This window comes from Dermacentor silvarum, chromosome 5 (assembly GCF_013339745.2).
Source record: "Dermacentor silvarum isolate Dsil-2018 chromosome 5, BIME_Dsil_1.4, whole genome shotgun sequence".
In the NCBI taxonomy this organism is placed as follows: domain Eukaryota; kingdom Metazoa; phylum Arthropoda; class Arachnida; order Ixodida; family Ixodidae; genus Dermacentor; species Dermacentor silvarum.
This window is the reverse complement of record NC_051158.1, coordinates 8,552,288-8,574,778: the sequence shown is the minus strand read 5'-3', so window position 1 is coordinate 8,574,778 and position 22,491 is coordinate 8,552,288. Positions and strand designations below refer to the sequence as shown.

The following is a 22,491-nucleotide window of genomic DNA, read 5'->3' as shown; positions in this document are numbered from 1 at the left end:
CAGGCAAGCGTGCTCGTGTCGCGCACCGGAGGTTCGGGTTCGATTTCCAACAAGACCGAAATGTGCCGAATTTTCTTTTCAACGCCACTAATTTGCTTTGTTTACAGGAACCTCCTTGGGAAATGTGACGTCAATTTGAGCATGTTTTGCCGCGTCGGCCATTTTTCGTCACTGCGCAGGTTCGCCAAGATCATCGCCAGCATAGACACCTAAGGCTTTCGCCTTAATAATACGCTTTCTTCAGTGCAAAGCGCACACGTCCCATATCATTCACACCATCTCTCGTTGAACGTGCAGAGGATTGAAGCTATTCACAAGAACGTATGTGATTTCCACGCCATCTTTGTGTATTGTTTCCATGAATCGGATAACTGCTCTGTCATATGACGTGCCGTCCAAACTATGGCTTCCTTTCTCATCATTCAAACGACCAAATACGATATTTGTCGTTTGCATTCGTTTCGCACAGCTGTTTTTTATAATGAGATGCGCGTCTCCAAAGTGGTGTTATTTATGCTAGCATTGTTCCAGTGTCGTCATGAAATACACTGCCTACTATATTGAGGGGCTTTTCCTATTGTACAAATATGCTTCAACAGAACCCGGTTCAAAGAATTGGAGATTGTGTCGACTTTATGACATATTTCTCTGTTTTATGCAGCACTCAAGGAAATCACACGAATGCACGTACACATACAAAGAGAAAGTAAACTAGCCCCTGTTTTTTTTTTTTTCAGGAAAGTAATGGTAAGAATTTGGGTTTGCATGGTCATCGAATAAGTAGTTCGAGATGCGTGTCAAGCGTCTTTCTGCTTTTAAAAGAGGCTTTGAGCGCGATAATGCTGGATCATGCCACTAGACAAAAAATATTTACCTTTCACTCGCATTATTTTTCCGCTCAGCTAATATTTCTGGAATCAACAAGCTTCCAAACGCTACAGTACAAACCTGTGCAGGTGTCAAACACGCAAATTAGACGGTGCCTCCCAGCCTAGAAAGGATAGATGGCCAAAATGTGGTGTTTTTAATAAGTCCGTGATAGAATAAGGAAAATATGTTTGTGTGCGACTTATCTACTTTAATATTTATCAGATCATTTCTTTGAAATACAGCAGTAAAAAAAGTGGCTTATTGCAGTCGTACACAATGCAGAATATGCAAGGTATTTTTAAAGCCTCAGCGACTCCGTACAGTCCGCTTTAATCAATTTTGACTGATTTAATATTAACGCGATAGCGTTTAGGGCCCCGTGTCGCAGAAAATTCGTCGTCGGCGTCGACGTTCGCATTGGCGCCCGTGGCCGAGAAAATCATCCCCAACCACGTTTAGGTATGCAACACCATTCTATCATTAATGTTGCTCACACCTTGTCTTGCATTCTTGGCAGAGTTATTCCTCGGAATTTTGAGAATGACAGCCCATAACTAAATGTCAAGAAACAAAGCACCGGCAGCGCATGCCTTTTATGTTAAATCTTCTCAGACTGAAATATTAAAAGTGCGAAACAAATACGGAAACCTGAAAATGATGCAATTTATTTTGCGCGGTTGTGCACTACCTCCGGGTTCGGCCCACGCAAGAGTCCGCGTTTCCACCAAAAAGCTCGCCTACGTGCATAGCGTTCGCCGCCAGTGTTTGCCAATAACCGTTACGGTTACATAAGCGGCAGTCGTCGGGAACCATGAGTAGCAGTCAGGGATCTTTGAATGCTATCGCTTTCCACTCTTAAAAGTAAAGCTTAAGCGTCCTCCCAATTTTTGCACACATATAGTAGTTAGTATTTTTTTTTTTGTATTTAAGCAGTGCAAGCAAATAAAAGCGTATCCGCAGTTCCTAGGTTGAGCTTATACTTTGCACAAAATGCCGGATTAACCTATTTGCCAACGAAGGAACCACCTAGACGCTTTCACAATTTAAAACGCCTAGAAGAGCTTTAAGGCACCTAAACAATTATGGGGTTTTACGGGCCATAACCACGATCTCATTATGAGGCACGTTGTACTGAGGGACTCCGGAATAATTTGGGCCACCTGGGGTTCTTTACCGTGCACCTAAATTTAATATACGGATGCTTTCGCATTTTGCCCCCATCTGAAAATGGCCGCTGTGGTCGGGATTCGAACCCGCGACCTCGTGCTTAGCAGCCCAGCGCCACAGTCACTAAGCAACCACGGCGGGTAGCATTACGGCAGCTTTAAGAGGGCGTCCACTCCTGTCACTTGTTTTTCTGGAACTTACGGCTTGCTGACTCTAAGCTCAAGGTAAAAGTGAGCTTTCCAGCATTGTAGAAATGTAACTTCCTTATGCAGCGTAACCTAACAGCCTCTGTTTAGTGTCGCGCTAAGAACATTCAGAGGGCTTTTCTAGAAATTGCCACTCCACATTCGAAACCAGTTTTCATAGACGACAACTCCTAACTTGCTTGGAAAATCTCGATTAACCTTTTTTATAATAATTCAAAACATTCTCCAAGGATTACGATACTCCCTAATGCGAATTTCGAGCGCAGCTACTTAGGTGTTTTGAATTCGCGATACATTCTGGCAAAGAATTTGATTCTGAACGACAGGGTGCTCTCGGCGGTGGCGCAGGCGAAGTAGCGCATGCGCAGTGGGTCCGAAGCCCACGCCAGCGCTTTGTTTACATATATGGTATCAGTGCACGCGCTCGCCGCATGCCTCCTCACTCTTTGCCATCATCTCCTCCTCCGTTTACATCCTCATGCTTCCGCTGCATCCTCCTCCTCCACGTTCCTGCTCGCGCTTTCTTCGCTATCGCCCTCTTTCATCCCCCGCTCAGCGTTCGCTCTTTCATGTGCTCGTTCGCTCGGTAACCCCGAGGGACGCCGACGTTCCAAGCAGGAGCAGAAACCTACAGAGCGGCGCTATACAAAAGTCGCTAATCAACTGCGACTTTGATTTTAGCTGGTGCATTTATTCGGAGCATTTGAAGCCTGTTTCTTACGAAGACATTTCAATGCGCGATTCACTTTTCTGGCAGCTCGCCGTGGTCGCTCAGTAGCTATCGTTCTGATACCCGGTCGCAGCGGGCGTGATGCAATGGGGCGAAATGCAAGAACATTCGCGTAGCGCGCTTTCGGGGTATGTGAATGAACCCTAGTTCAAGAATAATTCGGAGTTCTTCTGAACGGCAGTCCCACATAAGCCACTGCGTACTTTTAGGACCTTGAACCCCGCACTTCAATTTGAGTCATGAATGCGGTTAAATTTGTTCACGCACTTTTCAGGGACTATTTTTCTTCACATCGTTCTAAGCATATCCAACTCTCGGGTTGGGTCTTCAACCAATTTCCCGCCAACTGTGCTCACTCAGTCGTCCATGGCCTAATGGCTAGATCATTGGTCTGCTGTGCTGCTCTCAGTTACAGCCGGCTACCGTAGCTCCGCCACACGGCAGAGAAGGAAAGCTTCGCACCGCCACTGCGTATCTGCGCATTGGCGATAAGGCTTCGTCTGTATTGAGGTGTTCCCGATAGTGCGCACCCATTCGCATTTGCGCAAGTACTAAGTCTAAACGACGTGTCGTTTAGTAAACTTGGGCGGTGCATCCAGACTACCAAAGGGACAACGAGAACAACAAAAGTGGAGCTCGAATTGGGTCCAGTTTTGATCGCGCCGTTGCCACAATTGGATGCCTTGGCGATTTCGCGCCACCCACGTTATTACATTCTCAGGTGCTCCACTGAGGTCCCCATTTGCCTGTATATTTTTATTTTCACGTGCTACGTGTTTCCCAGTGAGGAAAGCGAAAGTGCTACTAGATGCACCAATTAGGCGCAGATACGCGGCGGTGGTGTCGTCCATCCGAATATACAAGGACGCTATTCTAATGATGCCGTCCTGCACAAGGACATTCCTTGTGGAGCCGTCTTTGTTAAGAACTTTCCATGTCCATTGCAGCTTGATACTGCCTTCGGGCTGATGATGGTGGTCTCTATCGCAAAGCTTCCCACGGTTTGCCGATTTCCGATAATGTTTTCCCGTTTGCTTCATTCATTGTTTACTTCTGGTTTACCTAACTCTTATTTTTTTTCTGAGTCCTTTCGCGTCAGTCTTGCTGCTATGAACTTCATCAGTTTGTACTTGTATTCTATTTACGGTGTGTGAATTAAAAACGCCCGTGTGCTTGCGTTGTAGTGCACGTTAAAGAACCCCAGGTGGTCGAAATTAATCCGGAGATCTCCACTACGGCGTGCCTCATAATCAGAACTGGTTTTGGAACGTAAAGCCCCAGAACGAAGAAGAAGAAGAAGAACGGTGTGTGAATTTAGTTAACGTGATGTACACACTTAAATTGTTTTGCATATGTCCTTAGATAATTCACCGTAAAGGGAGGGCATTATCCAGAAGTCATCATTGTCATAATCCGAATCATCACGCTTTCGAGAGAAAAAAAAAAGTTGACGAGAAATGAATTTTCGAACCGGAATTCGCATCACTTATTCTGGACAAAAATAAAATAATAAAAAACGATTACTTTGTTACATTTCTAAAAGTGACTTTTGTTTATTTAATTTCCTTTTTCATCAATTATTTTAAAGAATTTTTGTCAAACTTATTCGATATATGTTTCCTCAAAGGTCCGCAGTTTATTTCACTGTGTCACTAACAAGTTTGCCCAAGAATATATTCTTTATTATTATAAGTTAAAGTTTCGTTCGGATATTGTTGCTTAAGACACTACGAAATTGCTTGAAATTGTCTGCTTCGTGGTCAATCTACCCCGCAGTGGGTAATCGCCACTGGCGCGCAGCTCTCGCGAGAACGTGCCATTATCAAACGTAACGGCACAGCACAGGAAGAAGAATGGCCGCCCCGTCGGTGATCGCTTCAAACGTTGCTGCTTCCCATGGAGCCCAGCAAAAGCGTAAGTCACTTGGAACGGTTAGTTGGGTATTCGTGCCAGCAAGCGCAAGGGTTGCCTGAAAGCGAGCTTGTTTCGGGGTCTCAAAGCGACAGCGTCATCTCTTCCGGTCGGTCCATGTCCCGTACGAGCTTTCTATGAGCTGAGCTGCAACAACGGTAATATTCACTAATGCTGAACATTGCACTGCCCCAACTACGCGGATGCCAAAGTCATCGGACTATAATTGCGAACGAACATCAGAATTACCTTGACAACCACTCACGGTGCCACTAAGCCATATGTTCTGCTCTATGATCATAGGCCTAATAAATAGGTGCGTGATTAAAAGGTGAAGACGGTGTGTCGCGTTAAAGGGACCGTAAAGAAAAAAAATCTTAAGCTGTATTGCAAGTTACTCTAATAACTGCCAAAAACAAGCCCCTATTATCGTGGGAAGTGCATTGGTAAACTAGAATAACATCAAAGAAGGCGCGTTGCGTAGTAACCTTAATGTTCTCACACCAGCGCGTCATGAAGTCAAAGATTACGACGATGTCTCCTCGCGCCGATAGTTAAATTTCTATCGGCAAAGGTCCACTACATTGTTTTCTAAAATGGTCAGATACTGAGTTTAGCTAGTATCAACAACTTCTACTGAGCCACGACGCGCCATATCAAAGTATATGCTTCCAAATGTATGACGCCACGCTGGCGCGCCGGCGTTGCGATTTTGGCGCGAAATTTACAACACAAAATTTTTACCGCCATATTTTTCTTGTAATAATCGCTGCATGACGGCGAAATTATTGAAAATAAATTTTTTAAATGTTACTTTAATTCGTCTGAAGTGATTTCGGCTTCTCTTTAGTGTCCCTTTTAGGAACACCACGTCATGGCTACAAGTTTACTAATCCCATCACCCCACCTAACTTGTAACCAACAACTCTGGTTCTCTTCCCTTGCATCCGTTCTTTTATTATAATAAAACAGGCGCAATCTTTTGAAATCATCACAGGACGCGCCAAACAGCATATCTCCTTGTTTAGCATAAGGAACGTGTCGGCCCCTCGTATTTGCTATCTAGCTCATCCGCCCCCTTTTTACTTATCTCCAATCCAAAGGCCAGTTGTTTTCCCTCCTTGGATTATTGCACGTAGGCCTCATCTTCGAACACGTCTCCTAGAGGCACTGTTAGCCATCGCTGTTTTTTTTTTCCTTCTCTAAATTGCGTAGCCGAGATTCCTCCTGAATGCGTTCGAGCGTAGTGTCCTGTCATCTTTGTACTGAGGATTACTGATCTCTTCAGAGAAATTGTATGCTGCAATCTGCGAGCGCTGACCAGCTTAAGCTTCGCAATGTTATATGCTAGGGGTGCACTCTTGTGAAATAAATATGAGATAACAATGTCAATGGAGCGAGGTCGGAGCCACGTGGAATAACAACGCACGGCAGGCATCAAGCACATACTAGTACCGTTTAGCATAGATTTCTTAAATGTATATATATATATATATATATATATATTTCATTTTACCACTGACTGTTATGTGCCCCATGGACTGCACTTACCTCGCCCGTGATACGATCTTCGGCAGGCGACGACATAGCCACTGGTATAAATCAGTGGGCTGGATTTTTCGAACAAATAAAAAGAACGGGAGAAATAATTGACTGAACTATTTAACCGCTAAGCTGCGATAATGATAGCTTTTCGAAATATATTTAATTGTCAGTCGAGTGCAACGCTTTTTAAGTACACTCGTCTAGGCCTACTCAAAAGTGCGACCGCCACGATGTTTATTGGAATCAGACACGCTCTTCAATCACATTTTTAACCAGAGTTTAAGAACAAGTAAAACATTTGTTGATGAATACTTAAGATGATTCAACTAAAACACTGGTCATATCCACTCGCGACAACCAGGACGGGTCGACGTGATATTGCAATGGTGGCTGTTCACTCACGCACTTTTTGGATGCCTTTGACGCCCTTATGTTACTCCACGCACGCATTTACAGCACGTGTTCATTTCATTTTTAGGTAAAAGTCTTTTTGAGGATTCGATGGCCGCCGAGTCCGAATTTCGCAGTAAGTAAAATCGCGCTTCTGATCTAATATTCGAGGTCTGACGAAACATCCATAATTGTCAAAGAAAACGAGTTCTTCCTTTCGGCAGGAAAATAATTTCACGTCGAACACATAGCAGCAAGCTTAAATGTAACCAATGTGCTATCGTTATATTTTGAGCGTTAATGTTTATTCCTACCGCATATCTAACGAATACCTCTCTGGCGTTACTCCTAATGATGCAATATGAATAAAGCTATGGCACATTTGCGTATAATTTTATGATGCGTGAAGAGCAATTGCCCTCCAGCGTGGGGCACAATATTCCGGAAAACGGCGGAACAATGCCAATGTACTGCACTCTTCATCCCGCTGAAACGGGCACCACTTTCCTATAGCATAATCTTCTGCAATCACCCCGTTCCCGATTGCAGGCTTGCGATAAGGGGGCGTATTGGAAGGCATACGAGTACGAAATGACACGCATGCCCGAAGTCATCTCTCGACATCAGGCACTTGCTTCAGCAGAAGGCGTCAGAAAGAAATTTGGCATGCGCTCGCAGATCCCGTATAGCTGTTATATCGTGCCAACCTGAACATGTATGGTGGGCGACCCACTAAGTGTGGCAGTCTGCTCAACCTTACATCCGGAACACATGTACTTACGGAAATGTTGTTCTTTTTTGTTTCTCACAGGGCCTTCTTTGCTGACAATAGATGAGTGTAAGATCACGTGGTCACTTCTGGCTTCTATCGCTCTGAGTAACGCGTCTTAACTATTGCTAATTTCTCTTTATTTCTCGTTACTTACAGTGCAGACGTCCAAAATGTGAGTACATGCAATGAATTGGCGTCAGCGCCACGGTCACACCGCGTAGTTGCTAATTTTTGAGTTTTATGTGTTCCACTCAACGCAGTAATCGGCCATGACAACACTGCTATTGTGTCAGACTATTGAGACTGTATAAATGAACGGAAGTTGCTTCTTAACAGTCACTTGTGGGATGAACTTATAGATGCATTGTGGGATTAACGTACAGATACTAGAAATTGGGTAATGGGGGATGCCATAGTGGAGGTCTCTGAGTTTATTTAAGGTGCACCCGGTACAGGAGCGTTTTTGCATTCCGCATGCATTGGAATTCGGTCACCATGACTTAAAATCTAATTGGCCCAAGTCAGCTCAGCAGTGTAGTGCCGTAGCCTCTGAGCTACTTCGAGTGATAAGGAACGGAAATATTGGTTCGAAAATTGCGGTTCTTTGTAATTTCACAGGGTTGTGAAAGCCACTAGCTCAGGCGGCAGCAACTCTTCACAGTCGCGTACGGAAACTTCTCCGAGCGTGAAGAAGTTCGCTGTTTGGAATGTGTTTCACTTAAGGTAGCAGAGAACGCGAGGTGTGGAACACATCCTATGAGGGTATAGAATAGCTGAAGCTAAAACATCAGCAGTAGTCGCAGCAAAGCAGAGGTGGGGTGAATTGAGAGGCCTTGTGAGCCAGCGGTGATTGTGCAAACCAGCATTAGAGCTGTAGCGTCATTACTTATTAGCTTGGACATAATTTTTAAGCCACACCTTCGAATGAAACGTCACTACAGGAATAGGCACTGTAAACGTGATCTGTCTCACTTGAATGCACCTACACTTCCCCTATTTTAAGTATGCCGCAATAATAATCCAGTTCACACACCCTTGCGTCAGAAGACCACATTCAATGTCTACCAAAGATGACCATTGTAGCCTCTACCGAAGACACTCTTTTGACAAAGTCTTCCCGTGAGGGTGTCGAGGCTCGTTTGTACGTCCTCCAACGTTCTGTTTCACATCCTGATCAGAGAGCTTTAGGTTGAGGGATGCTAGAGACTTGCTTTGCGCTTTCGTACCCAAGTGGATTTGGTCACAAGAATACCCAAACAGACTTTGGCTTTCGGAGTATGCGTAATTGCACGGTTCAGTGTGCACAATCTACGCACCTTTCAGATAAGGCATCAATCTTTCTGAGAAAGTGAATCGCTCGTGGGAAATCGCGCTAATTCTCAGTATACATCAGTCACTCAGAAGAAACCTTTGTAGGTATAGTCGTAGCGCTCGTCTGTCGCCTCGTTTTCTGTCCGTCGGTGTGTTTCCACGCTACAATTGGTCATTTCATGGCGAGTATTGCAGGCCGCTTGCGTCAGCTATTCCGAATATATACTTGGGTATGCCTCAGAACAAGCGTTGTCAGAGAAAACTACGTTCACGTACACCTACCATTATGTGTTTTAATTTTCTCTTCGCTGTCGGCAGACTTTTTGTTAGCATTTCTTTCATACATCTGAATGTACAAGGCAATTATGTGGCTGCGAGTACAAGAAGGTGGGCTGAAATTCAACGCGTCGTGAAGGACGAGAGCCAATTGAGAAGGCATCTTTTCGAGATCAACATCATACCATTTAGTGGATGTGGCCCGAACCAGTACGAGTTGATTAGCCAGTTGGTTAGGCATACCACAGCAGTAGCACCAGAAGGACGACCAGATTCGGGACAAACAGACACTTAGCACCGCAACAAATAACTTTCTACATTCAGCGTTCAGTACAAAAATATATCTATAGGTTCTATGCAATCACTGTGAAAATATTTCTTCTCGTGTAAACGCAGCTGTGCGCAGTGCTTTGTCGACTGAGCAACATACGCATACTCTTCAAACACTAACGCGCTTTCTCAATGGGGTCTTCAATTGGCTCGCATCAGCTTCGACTCTCCCGAGGGTAAATAATTCTAATGATGAACATTATGTGTATGACTTCATGAGAGGCGGAATGCAATTAATGAAATTGACCCCATTCGTTTTTTTTATAATCTTCACACTGGTTGCTTAGCGAGAATCCGGCTGCGGTATCCTCAGTGACGAGGGTTTGTTGGCCGGCTGCCTGTGGATATTTTCACGCAGTACACCACGTTTGCGGTTCAAAAACACGTACGACATCTGGCACCAAAGTCGTGAGTGGCGCTGCCTACTACTCCGAAAGCTAGATCCTAGATGAAGCACACAAATACACTCAAGAAAGCGTATAGGGAAAAACTGCCCACCATTGCATGATAGCTCAGTGGCTAGAGCGCCATACACATAATACGGAAGATCTTGGTTCGACTCCCACCGGCAACGTGTCGTTTTGGGCACTTTCGTTTACCTTTTTCATGTCATTTTTCATTTACAATAAAACCGCAGATAATTTCGGCTGCGCTTTCCTTGGCTTCATTCTGTAATGGCTTCATGTGACAGTGACTTACCGAAAGTCGATCGTTTCTGTTCCCCTCATTTTTTTATCGGAAGTGTAACGATAAGACGGTGCCGCAGTACGAGATGCGTACTTATTATAGGCGCTTTTAGGTTGAAACATTGGCCACACCAAAATGCGCTCGCAACTTGTGGTATTTGGCCCTAAAAACGGCACAACGAAGGACGAGAAAAAAAAATAGTAACAAACTTTATCTGGTTCCGATGTGTCGCATAGAATTTGCTTTTATCGTGGCCAGAAGTTCCCGGCTTTTTTTTTTTTTGTTCAGTGTGACCACTTACAGCATCTTCACGTGGTCGCTGGGATCCTCCGAGTCCGATCGGGCACTCCAATTCCGGAGGCCCTCTGGATCCAAGTAGGGTGTACCTTGTCCCAACTGAACAGCCGGCTACTTGTTGCAGCAGTGAGAGGGTAGCTAGCGAAATCTGAGGGTGACCTGTCGATAATGTGGCCAGCGCCACCCCACATAATAAGAGTCGTCCTCGCGAACGCAGCTATAGTCCACCTTGCCCAGCGCAACCGTGGAATAGGGAGGGTTCAACGTGACGAGAGAGCGATAGATTTCTCCGTTTCTCCGATGGGGGCATATATAGGAGCGCCTCTCGGAGGTCTGACCTGGAGTCGGGCGATAGCAAAAAAAACCTCCCGAACGTAGCCCGAACGCCTCTTTTTGAACCACCCGAACCCGATCGGCCCTTTGGAAGCGCAGCGCACAAAAGCGCACGAAAGCGACTATCCGAAGATGCCATTAGTGACTTTTCACACGTTGTAGTAACGAAGCCCTAGCTTGCGCTGCTTTTAACAATAATTTTCAATATATTGCGCTATTGTTTTGTTCTGCTTTGTTTAATCAACGTCTCCCGGCCGATCTGAGCCTACGTATCCCGCAAGCGATGAACGCGTGCCCGCACGCAGATATTTATGATTTGCAAAGAAAGAGATACAAACTGCACTGCGGAACCGACTGCCTTACACGTTGTATTGTTCTATCCGCAGGCAGAACGAACATGACGAGTTTGTTTGTATCATCGGATGCGTCTTGGGAACTATCGTCATTCTTGCGTCACTGATAGGCGTTCTTATCTTGCTATCTCGAGGTGAGAAAGCTGTTTATTCGTGCTACCCACTTCTACTTGTGAGATCTCGGTGCCTCACGACTTTGACGTTCTTTCTAGTGTGAACGGAAGAGTGGCCTATCGAGCACTCCCATTGGTGACGAGCGCTTAGCGTCAATCGTCACCATGTTGCCTTTTCACTGCGTTTTCCGGAAATTTCTGAAACAACATAACGTTTCAAATTGGGATCTCGAACAATCAGTTAGACCTGTCTGTCTTAGATAAAACTGGTGTGCCATTTTGTGCTCATTACAGAAAGTCCCAGTGGCACGGCGACAACTGCTCCGGAACTGACAAGTGGCAGTGGCGGATCAGGCGTAGACAAGACGACCATTATTTTGCGTGGCAAAAGTGCCCGACCAGGCAGGTCAACTGCGAGTTCAATGACGGTGTCAGAGACTGAGGATACAGAGCCGACAGAATCAGTCGTGACCCATACGACACGAAAGCACACGACTACAGGTGAGCCGCAACTAGTGCTCACGAATTTTCTTATTTTACATTCTGTCCTCAACTGAGGAGTTGCGCGCTTTGTAAGCATTTTTTTCGGCAATGTTTAGCGCGACGTTTTTAGAAATTACCAGCACTCCCCGGTACGCTGGCTTTTAATGTATATTTTGTCTGCAAATGTTCTGGAAGTATACGTAGATTGTCATGAGACGTTCCGTAATGAAGCTTGTAAGTTCTCCATCTAGCTTTTTGTGGACCAAATTTCGGAAGACTGCAAGCGCGCCAGCTAATTTTGATATTTTGTCAATTTAGGGGGTCTCTAAATAGAAACACTGAATCAGTTTAGGTTGATAAAGCCTGCCATTTTGACCACATGGCCGACGAGTAAAACTCAATCCCTGGCGTCGGCTTTGGCCGAACCTGCAGCGTAACTCAAGCCCTGACAGTAAAGCTTCAGCCAACTTTGGCCAACTGAACATGCACATGCTTTGGAGAACTCTAGTTGCGTTAGAGTTGCGGTTATAAGTCGACTAATACAATGAAAAACGACGGTCAAGGTTTTGTTTTTGAATTTAGCGCCGACACCTAAGGGTCAGCACGTCAGCGTAGCGTCAAGGATTTCAAAGCTTTTTTTTTTTTTTTCACATTACCTGTTGGAGTTCAGAAAATCTCCTCCTAACTGCCCAAGTTGTTTGGTGTATGGCTCTTCTAGAATACGCCGTAGTCCATCCTTACCGATAAAAATGTAACTAGGCTTGGGCAGATTGCTTCAAAATTCATTACATCAGTGCGAGCTGATGCCGGAATTCCAAGGCGGCGTTGTCATCCGCCTTTACTTTTTTGCTTATGTTCTGGCATACCTGTAAGAGGCTGCATTTTTATTGTAGGAGGCTGATTTACTAAGACATATAATTATTTTCTCTTTTTATTGTCGCTTTAGTGTTCGAAATTCGCTCAGTTATATTCAATAGGGTGCTCATACCTAATGTGCAAGGGAAGCAGTAGTCGCAAGCTCGGGAGACATGAAATAATATACTTCCCTGACCGCCTTTGTAGAAAATATACAATTGAAACTCGATTTAACGAAGTGATGACCACGCTCGAATTATTTTGTTAAATCGGGAAGTTCGTAAAATCGAGAAAGAAAATTTTTTCGGTCCTTCTAAATCGAAAATTGTAAGGTAGCGACACCCACAAGCTACCGCGGCATTGTATTTGCCGCTAACCCAACGCCTGCGCGTTGTAAAAGTCTTCGAGGGTGGTCCGAATTGCTTGTGCGATGCAGGCCATGCAGACGGTCACGTGAAACTATGACAGGCGGCCGATATGCAATGACCCGGGCGCAAGGAGCGTGACTAGGACACTTAGATGTTTTAACGCGATAAAGTTAGACCGCACGCTCGAAGAAAAACACGTCTGTGTCAAAAGTAGAACAAAATCACCGCTGTCTTTACTCGTTTATTTCAATAAAAACTTCAGTGAAATCGGGTTTGGTAGCCATTAGCTTCGTTAATTCGGGCTGATGACAACATTTAACCCTATCGGTAGCAGCCGGGAATTGCAAATTTCTTCGTTAGATCGGGAACTTCGTAAAGTCTGGTTTCGTTAGATAGAGTTTTAACTGTATTTACTTTTGCAGGTCCAGAAAATTTTATCCTATACCACGGCGATAAGCCGGAGCAGCACTACTGTTTCCCTTCGCTGTTTCAAGCAAAGTATTAACATGGCTAAATGTTACACATCGCAAAATGTCTTTGCGAAACAAGCTGGACACAAGCATGTGCGTGCACATTGTTTGTCTGATATTTAAAAGGGGTAACTGATGCTCTCGCTGCATCTTCGTCTACAGAAGACATGGAATACGATCCTCACTATCAGAGGCACAGTTACGCCGGTAGAAAATATCAGAGATCTTTATCTTGTCCATAAGGGTGCTAACCTTCACAAAATACCAGGTTATCGGAAACGTAAACGCAAACAACGCACCTGGTAGCGACACCGGGTGGCGTTTTGTTCAACTACAATGCGTGATGCACGTTTTAGTCCTGCATAGTGGCTCTTGCCGAATAAAAAAGAGAACGGTGTATATTAAAGATGCCGTTCCTCTAGCAACGCTTTACACTAGCTGCTAACTAAAGATACTACACACATTCTGAGAATTGTCTACTAATGCGTAAGCATTCTTTGGCATCGGAAAAGCGAGGGGTGGTCACGCATAGGCTAGGAAAAGCAAGTAAGCAAAAGCGAAGTAACAGCCAAGCCAAAGAAATTTTTGTTGGGTACCATTTCAATTCTGCTTAGACGCCGACATTCCCCTTCGCGTTCAGCGTCACTACGCCGCTTCACCGTTTGAATAAAGTTACGTCTTCTTGCATGGTGGCTTTTAAAGAACTAATGCGCCCCATTCAAAGTGAGCGTCTCCACTGAGCCGCATTGCCGTCACAAGTTTGTTTTTTTGCCACACCGCAACTACAACTACCGCAACTATAAAAAAATCTATTTTATGTCCTTTTTGTGTTAGGACATGAGCGTGGTGAAGCCACCAATATTTTTTACGGCTATCAATAATATACTATTCTATAAGTTTTTATACAGTGCATTCCAAAAGCAGGCTTCTTTGCACATGCACCAGTAATGCGGAAAAGTAAGCTATCAAGGAGGCATGACCCAGAATGGTTCTTTTCTTTTCTTTTTTCGTTTTCTATTTCTTCCTTATCGATTCGAAAGCTGCCAATCATCTGTATTTACACTGTTATAACGATTAAATGTCTTAACTTCACCACTTACGCATTTATTTTGCAGATAATGGGTGTGAAACTTTTTGCGTTACAGGACAGATTTTGTTGGGATACTCGCCTAGGAATTATTACGCATTAAAATAAGGCTGGCTACTGCAATGAGCCTTGTTCTTCGCTCCGGTTAAACTGTGCAACACTAAGGGGCACAATCAACCGATGCGAATGAATAATAATAATAATAATAATAATAATAATAATAATAATAATAATAATAATAATAATAATAATAATAATAATAATAATAATAATAATAATAATAATAATAATCACCATCATCTGCCGTCCACATCTTCGCAAACCTGGTAACCAGTAAAGGGTAAGATGTTCACAGATAAGCTAAAACGCCGTAATAAACGCTATGTTCACGCAGAGGAGCCGCAAGATATCAGAGGCCCGCTTCTGTGTACGGTGAGCGTACACTTCACGGAGTCAAGCACGTTGCCGGAGGACGGGCAGTGCGACATCATCTTCTACGAGTCGTTCTACGTGAAGAACAATCTATCCGGTTGGCAGGACTCGGGACTGGACCACTTTTTGGAGCTTGGGCGCAACATGAGTCGTACTAGCATAGGCGCTTCCTTCTCCCCTGTGTGAGTTTGACGACGCAGAGTTGTTGAGAGTGTTTTATCTGTTTCGAACACTTCGTAGCGTTTAGAGATTACTGGCAAATTGAAACCATGAATGGCTTGCAGCAAAGCTGTCAGCAACATCTCCTGACAATTTGTCCAACTTCAATGCGCTTGAAACAGTTTTGCGTTGTGCGGGAGTTCTCATTGAAGGAAAATTATAAGCTGTACTGTACTTTAACGCTTTGCACCAGCAGATAAGTGGAATATTGCAGGCCATTGCTGTAGTCGCTTTGTGGGCTCTCTGGCTCAAATATGCTTAAGTTCTCGCTACACCCGCAGTACACCTCTGCGGTAGCCCTGTATTATTCAAACGTTTAGAGAAGCTAAAACTCTCCAATGAGATTATTGCTCAATGACTCTGCATTACATCAAGGCGTTTATTGGTGTCAGTTGTGAGCTCAAGTATCGAAGGTGTTCGAAATGCAGCACCTGTATTAAGTGATCAAATACTGTCATGCCTTCAATGCGTCACATATCCTACAATGTCGTATAATAATGTTAGAACGCATGTTTCATAAGTGTTGTTGTATGGTCATAGGATATTATTAATATGCGGAATTTGTGTCAAAGGCTTTTATTTTTTCCCTAGGATTTGACATACCAGTTAGCCTCGTCCTCAGAACGAATTCGTACTTGCACTTCGTAGTGCCAGGCACTCCCGTAACTTTTGCGTCCAGAACTAGCGACGCATACGCTCAGGCTTGGAGGAACTTCACATTGTTATTGCAGTTGCCGTATTAAGGCTATATTTTTGTATTCATGCGCCTACGCACCGACCGCGACTGCTCTCGAAGCAAGTAACATCGGTGAAAGAGACCTTTTTTCTTTGTTTTGTTTTTTGAAAATTAGAGATAATGTTTTTGTTTCACTTTTACGCTCATTTTGCTATTACTAAAGTCAAGCCTATCGCAAAATTATTCGACCTTCCAAAAATTTATTCGTTTCTTTATTCGAAATTTATTCGAAAGCGTTGATTGTGGACTTACACTATCTGCTTTACATGACGTTGCTCCCCGTTGACGTCACAATGGCAAACGGTGGCCGAGCGAACAAATGCGAAAAACGTGCTAGAAATCAATCTAGAAGACAAAAGTGACAGGTGGTGATGGTGACTATATACATGCGAAATGATGCAGATCGTTCTTGGCTCTGACGATATGTCTGGATTAAAAAACAAAAACAAAAAAAACAAGCCTTTTGACTCGTCTGATCCTTATTGCTTAGTAACAGAAAATACAAGTTTGTGAGCTACCTCATACGCTGTGTTCTAACTGCGAGTAAGGCGTATTCAGAGTACTGCCTATTGAAATACACTTCAAAGGCAGAAGCGCCATGCTCAACAACCACCAGAGCCATCAAAATCAAGCTTGTTCTAAGTTTAAGCACCAAGTAATACTGGTGTTGAGTGAAATCATTCATATAAAGTTATGTGTTCACTTTCGAAACAGCAGAAAAGTTTGTTTTTTTCACCTCCGGGCCTCAAGTTTGCGTAAACACTACCGGAACCACATATACCGTATTTACTCGCGTATTGAACGCACTCGCACAATGAATGCACCCCCAACTTTAGTCGCCAAAAGTTAGATTTTTTTCTCCCCTGTAATAAACGCACCCTGAACTTGCTGCCGTGAAGTATAGGAGAGACACGGTACGATTCGGTGTCAGATATGGCGTCCGGCGGGTACGATTGTATCGGACGCCTTATCGAACGCCGAATCGTACCGTGTGTCTCCTACTTTTATTGCGATAGCAATCATATGGACACTCCAGGCGCATTATTGCCGTCGGCGCCGACGATCGCGGCTCTATCGCCCGTGTTCCAGGAAGGAAAGCGGGGAGAAAATGCACCGTATTCTGTCGCGCGCATCAGCTACGCATTGCGCAGCCGCGTGCGCCCTATCTTGAAAGCGATCTGCGTCGGGGGCAGAGTCTAGGTATGACGGCGGCTTATACCTTTGTGCATGCTCCGTTCTCGCCGCTCAGATTGCGTTGAAGCGATACACGCCACGAAGGTAAGGTCACTTCGCTCGCTGTTGCAGCCGCGCTTCCTCACGCCAGCGTTTTGACGGCGAGTGTCCGCGGTCATCGAGTGTGATGTGTTCATGTTTGGCTGTGCACGCGTGACACCATGCTGGTTAAATTAAACGGCTTATATAACTACTATTCTTACTTCGTATATATATCTACGCATTTGCTATCGCAATGGATGGTTCGCCTTTCGGATGAAACTTCGACTTTTTTGAAGATGGCCGCGGAAAAAAATCGCTCGAAATTTTACCCCATATAATAAACGCGCTCCCTAACTTTGTGCATATTTTTCGAAAAAAAAAAGTCGGTTCATTATGCGAGTAAATGCGGTAAATATTTCTTGATGCTGCCTCTTCTAAGCCTTTCAATAGCGTAGAAAAGAAGACATCTATGGATGGCTCTGAATGCGCAAGTAATTGCTGAATAGAAATACTCGTACCGTAGAAAGCAGGCAAACCAAAAGGAGTTCATACATGGAGTGTAACTAGTGCATATCTTTGTCCGGCTTAGCGACCATATGCAATAGCTGGCTATGCGAATTGCCGGATTACGCTTTTTCAGTTGGTGTAGAGCGACAAAGATATGAACACGGTTTTCCTGTTGTATATATTTCAACCGTATTCGCTCATTTATTACATAATCGAAACTATTTCTTCTCCAGACCTGTTATAAAATAAAATGCTGCATTTTAGAGCGGGAAAGTCATTCTTGCACTCTTTCTATTGGCTGCGTAACAACGCCCTTTCTGTTTTCTGTGTGCATTTCAACGATGAAGTATCAGCTTGCATGAGGTCAAGGTTGCTCTTGAACATTACTTCGATGTCTTCTATTATACTCATCTAAAGAGAAAGAAAACAGTAACAGAGTTTTCAAAATGTCAAGTGACCATATAATGCCATTACCGAACGGTGCACGGTCAGATCGAACACAGAAATGTTAAACTTCACAGATTCATTGTTTAATTCGTGGTTGTAACGTAGGAAATTACAAGACAGCGGGGCTGTATACGATACACGCCTCGTAGTGATTGGCTGCGTGTTTATTTTGATAACGCTGTCATTTCTCTAAAGCGCACTTTCCAGTAATGACGCGGCTCTCTTACGTATTATGCTTTCCATGGTGGAAACTCGAACCTCTTACCACGGGCATAGGTCATGAAACATGATACAGCGGAGAAAATAAAATAACAATTCGTCAGGGACACTTAGGACTGCTTAAGCGTGTGGGAATGCGAAAGCACTACGTCAATCCGGACAATTCCTGTTACCATATTTCGGCCACGCCTACGAAAACAGATTTCCGCGTGATGGGGCCTATAATGCTTTCGCATTAAAATGATAATACCGCTGTTTTTGGTGAAGGCTTTTACGTGTAAATCATCAGTGCCGATTTTACACCTAAACTCGCTATGTCTGACTAAGGCGTTTTTTTTTTTTCGGCAGCGGAGGCCAGCTCTTTGCTGACATAGGTAACGGTGTCCTGCTCGACGGCGTCGCCTACCTGCGCCGCTTCGGAGTCAAGCACTTCGGCATAATGAATGTGTACGGAGAATTCGCGAACGACGAGAAAGAATTCGCAAAATGCCTCGCAGTTCTGAAGGTACATATGTAACTTATTTGGCAAGTTGTTTAGATTTCCTAGGTATGCTTGATTGCGGCGCGATATACATTTCGGGACAAGGATGCAGAAAAGAAAAAGTGGATTGTCAGAGAAGACTTGTCTTCTCTTTTCTGTCCCCTTTTCACGATATGTATTTCGTGCCACAATCAAGTATACCTAGGAAATATGAAGCTACCGCTTCAATATTCTTCCTCTTTAACCTTTTAACTGGCAGGAAACATGGCCTAGAATTGTTTTATTGTATTATTTTTATTATGCAGAAAATATACTAAATAAGATATAACGATGTTCCTGCAATTACCCAGTGACATGCATTAGGTCAACACGTACTGTGGTCGCTTAGTGGCTATGGTATTGCAGTGCTTAGCACGAGTTCGCGAGTTCAAATCTATGCCGCAGCGGCCTCACTTCATTGGGGGCAAAATGTAGAAGCACCAGCTTGCCGTGCATTGGGTGCATGTTAAAAATGTCCAGGTGGTGAAAATTGACCCACTGCTTTTCATGTAAATGCAATACTCAATAATTAATTTTGTCCAGAATTTATGACCTTTTCACTTACGAATTATGATATTCAGCAGGAACGAATTTTAAACTGGCAGGTATTGATGTTTTCGGTGTCCAGAGTACAAAGAAAAAAAAAATTCACCTCTCTAGGACAAATAATATGCAAATTTGGACGCGTCCACAAATGGAGAAATCGTGACTCAACGTAATTTTTTCTTTCGCGAGTACGCTTTCGCAGTTTACAGAAAGGAGGGTAATTATTTATTCTATATTGTGCGAATTGTGCATAGACGAGTTCACAGGTTGTGATATTGAAAGAAACAGTCCGTCTCAGTAGCGACACACAGAAAAACATAAGTTTTCGCAGGTGACCCGGTTTTTCGCCACACGCTTCTTGTAATTGCACCCCTGCGGAAACGCCGATTGGACTGGCTGAAACCTGCGGTACTTCGCACCGTACGTCACACAAAAATGTGGTCGCAACACGTTTCGTGCATGGACGATGACGTAAAATGAGCTATTGAGGAAGGCCATTAACAGAAACAATGCGAAATTGTGGCACAGACAAAATTCTAAAATAGAAAAAAACAATAGGACGGGCTGGTCCTGTGTGTCTGCTTCGCCTGAACGAAATTCTATTGATCTGGCATCAAACTTGGAGTCACTGATGTGTACACAACCACTCGAGGACACGACATAATTGCCAGAGCCGACGTCATTCGCTCGATGGTCTGGAAACTGGAGCGTCTACCATCATCGCCGTCCAACTGTGCGTGCGGTGAACTTTGTTCCACATTAAAAAATTGCCGCCACTCGAAGATGAAAAGAATACTCAAAAACGAAAAAAATTAATAGCCGATAGTGAACTAGATGGCGCCACAAATCTATAAAAGCGTCGTTGATTTTAAATTTTCGCGCGGTGCGTAGAGTGAGACAGTCACGGTGTCTCCATATGGAGACGCTAATAAAAACAGGGTCAGAACTATTCAGTAACAGAACCCTGTGCATTGAGTAACTGTTTTTATAAAATATCGATAATTATTTTTAAAGAGCAGGGTCATTTAATTGTTCAGAATGATTGAGGATGCGGTAAAAGAAATTTGAACCGCGACTCAGCAGAGCTCCCGTAAAACCTGGAGGTGTCCATCTTGAAACATTTTTTTTCGTAAGTAGTGTTTAGTCGCTTCATATCAGATGGCGCTAATTACGTTTATTTGCGTCTCGAGTATTAGTTGCACCAGCCTGCAGCGTGACTCCTTCGCTTTTTGAAGATATAGGTAACAAGAAAAGTCGCGTCTCCATGTGGAGACGTGACTGAAAGGGGTAAAGGTCGTGCGATTATGCTATGCCTAGAATAAATATCTTCATAATTTTCAAAGTAGAATTTTCTTCCTTTAGGGCCTAGTTAACTCACTAAAGGCAAGTTGAACAGTAAACTACAGCACATGGTATTGATTCTGAATATTCACAGTGAGTCGTAAGCTATGAGTTGTCGCTTTAGGTCATCTTGAAGTGAAGTTCTAGGTTGTCAAATTTATTCATAATAAAATGCCCCCTTTCATACTAGAAAAAAATGTCAATATTGAAAATTTCCTCGAATAAGATTTCTAACAAAATTTACTTCACGACACATCTTTTTATCTTTCTAGGAAAAACAATGATAAGGATAGCCCAAGCACAACAAAAGGTATTGGTCCTACACGGTAGAAAAGACATGAAAATTGTTGTCATAAGAAGTCAAGAAATACATACCAAAGCCTCATCTCTATTGCGACAATAATTTTAACATGCTATGGAAATGACAGTTCTTGAAATCCTATAGAATGAATCATATCGAAATGAAGGGTCTGGAAAGTATGAGAATGAGAAAAACTGAAAACACAATTTTGATCCAAATTTTCGGCCTTCAAGTGCAGTTTCACCCTTTAAGAGAGGAGGCATTCGGCCTCGGAACCGTAGAGGTCCTTTCCGAAGTCTGGCTCACTGCGTGGCTCGCTGTGTAGTTCTGGTAATATGTGTACAATGAGTAGAATATTAAGGGCAAAAAAAAAAAATAATCTGAGCCTGCGCTCACAAAATTGGTCGCTATAGTGCATGTGCCAACCATTCATGACGTTGAAAATGTACACTTCAACCATAAGTGATCTGACAGTGGCAAATATTTGGTAGGGATAAAAAGTTTGGTCAATTCGGCCTGAGTTTAATTGAGATATCTGTTATTTCTTATTTGTGATCAAAGAGAACGAAATAAGTATTATCGCGATTGTTTCGTTAGAAAAAGAGCGGCCTAATTAGAAATTGAGTACATGTGTTGGTACTTGAAAACAAGTTGGAGCAGACATTCGTGAGCTGAGTTTTTTGTTGACTGCGCTGAAGGCGATTGAAGTCGCACTGCAGACATGTTTCGCGTTTACCATGGCGCATCTAAATTGCATACTTGAGCGCGAAGTATACGAGTCATTGCGCGGCCACTTGGTGCTTGAATCTGCGACAAGTGGCAAGCTGAAACATGTGCACTGAATTAAGGGATGCCGAAGTTGTGGCGGGAAGTACAGTAGCAAGATTTCTTTCAGTAGTTTAATATCTCAGCTAACATAGCGCTTTCAGGTAGTTGCAGAACTTTTTCTTGCGAACATGAAATAATCTTTGATGCGTACAGTATAGGCGTATTACACCATGGCTGTAAGTTACAGGGATACTTCTAGGTGAATGAAACGATGGTTTGTGCTTGCTATTTTAGGTTTCACAATGTCTTTATGAAGTGGCTATCATGGAAGCAGTTGTGAATTTTTGATAAGCCTTTATTTTTTATTCCTGTGAGCTGACGCTGTACTCGAGTACAGAGAACTTGTCAAGAATTAACTGAAGAGGAAGCTTTAGCGCTCCACCAACTTCGATGTCCAAGTACTCCAATGACATTTGTCGCATTTGGGAGAGAAAGTTAAAATCCAGTGACTGCACTGACTTGCGTGATTGTAGAAGGAGAATTTCATCTGAAGCCTAGAATGTTTTACTACAATTGCCGAAAATTAACAAGCTTTACAGAATAATAGGGTAAGTACAACGTTTACAAATCAGTAACTCTAAACAAAAACCAGATTCCGCATTTCTGTAAAGCACATGTGTTAAAAC

The 22,491-nt window shown here is 43.5% G+C and overlaps 1 pseudogene; it reads left to right on the top strand.

Annotated features, from left to right (window-relative positions):
- LOC119452744 (uncharacterized) overlaps positions 1-18,828 on the top strand; it is a 95,745-nt pseudogene extending 76,917 nt beyond the window's left edge.
- Positions 18,829-22,491: the final 3,663 nt, after the last annotated feature.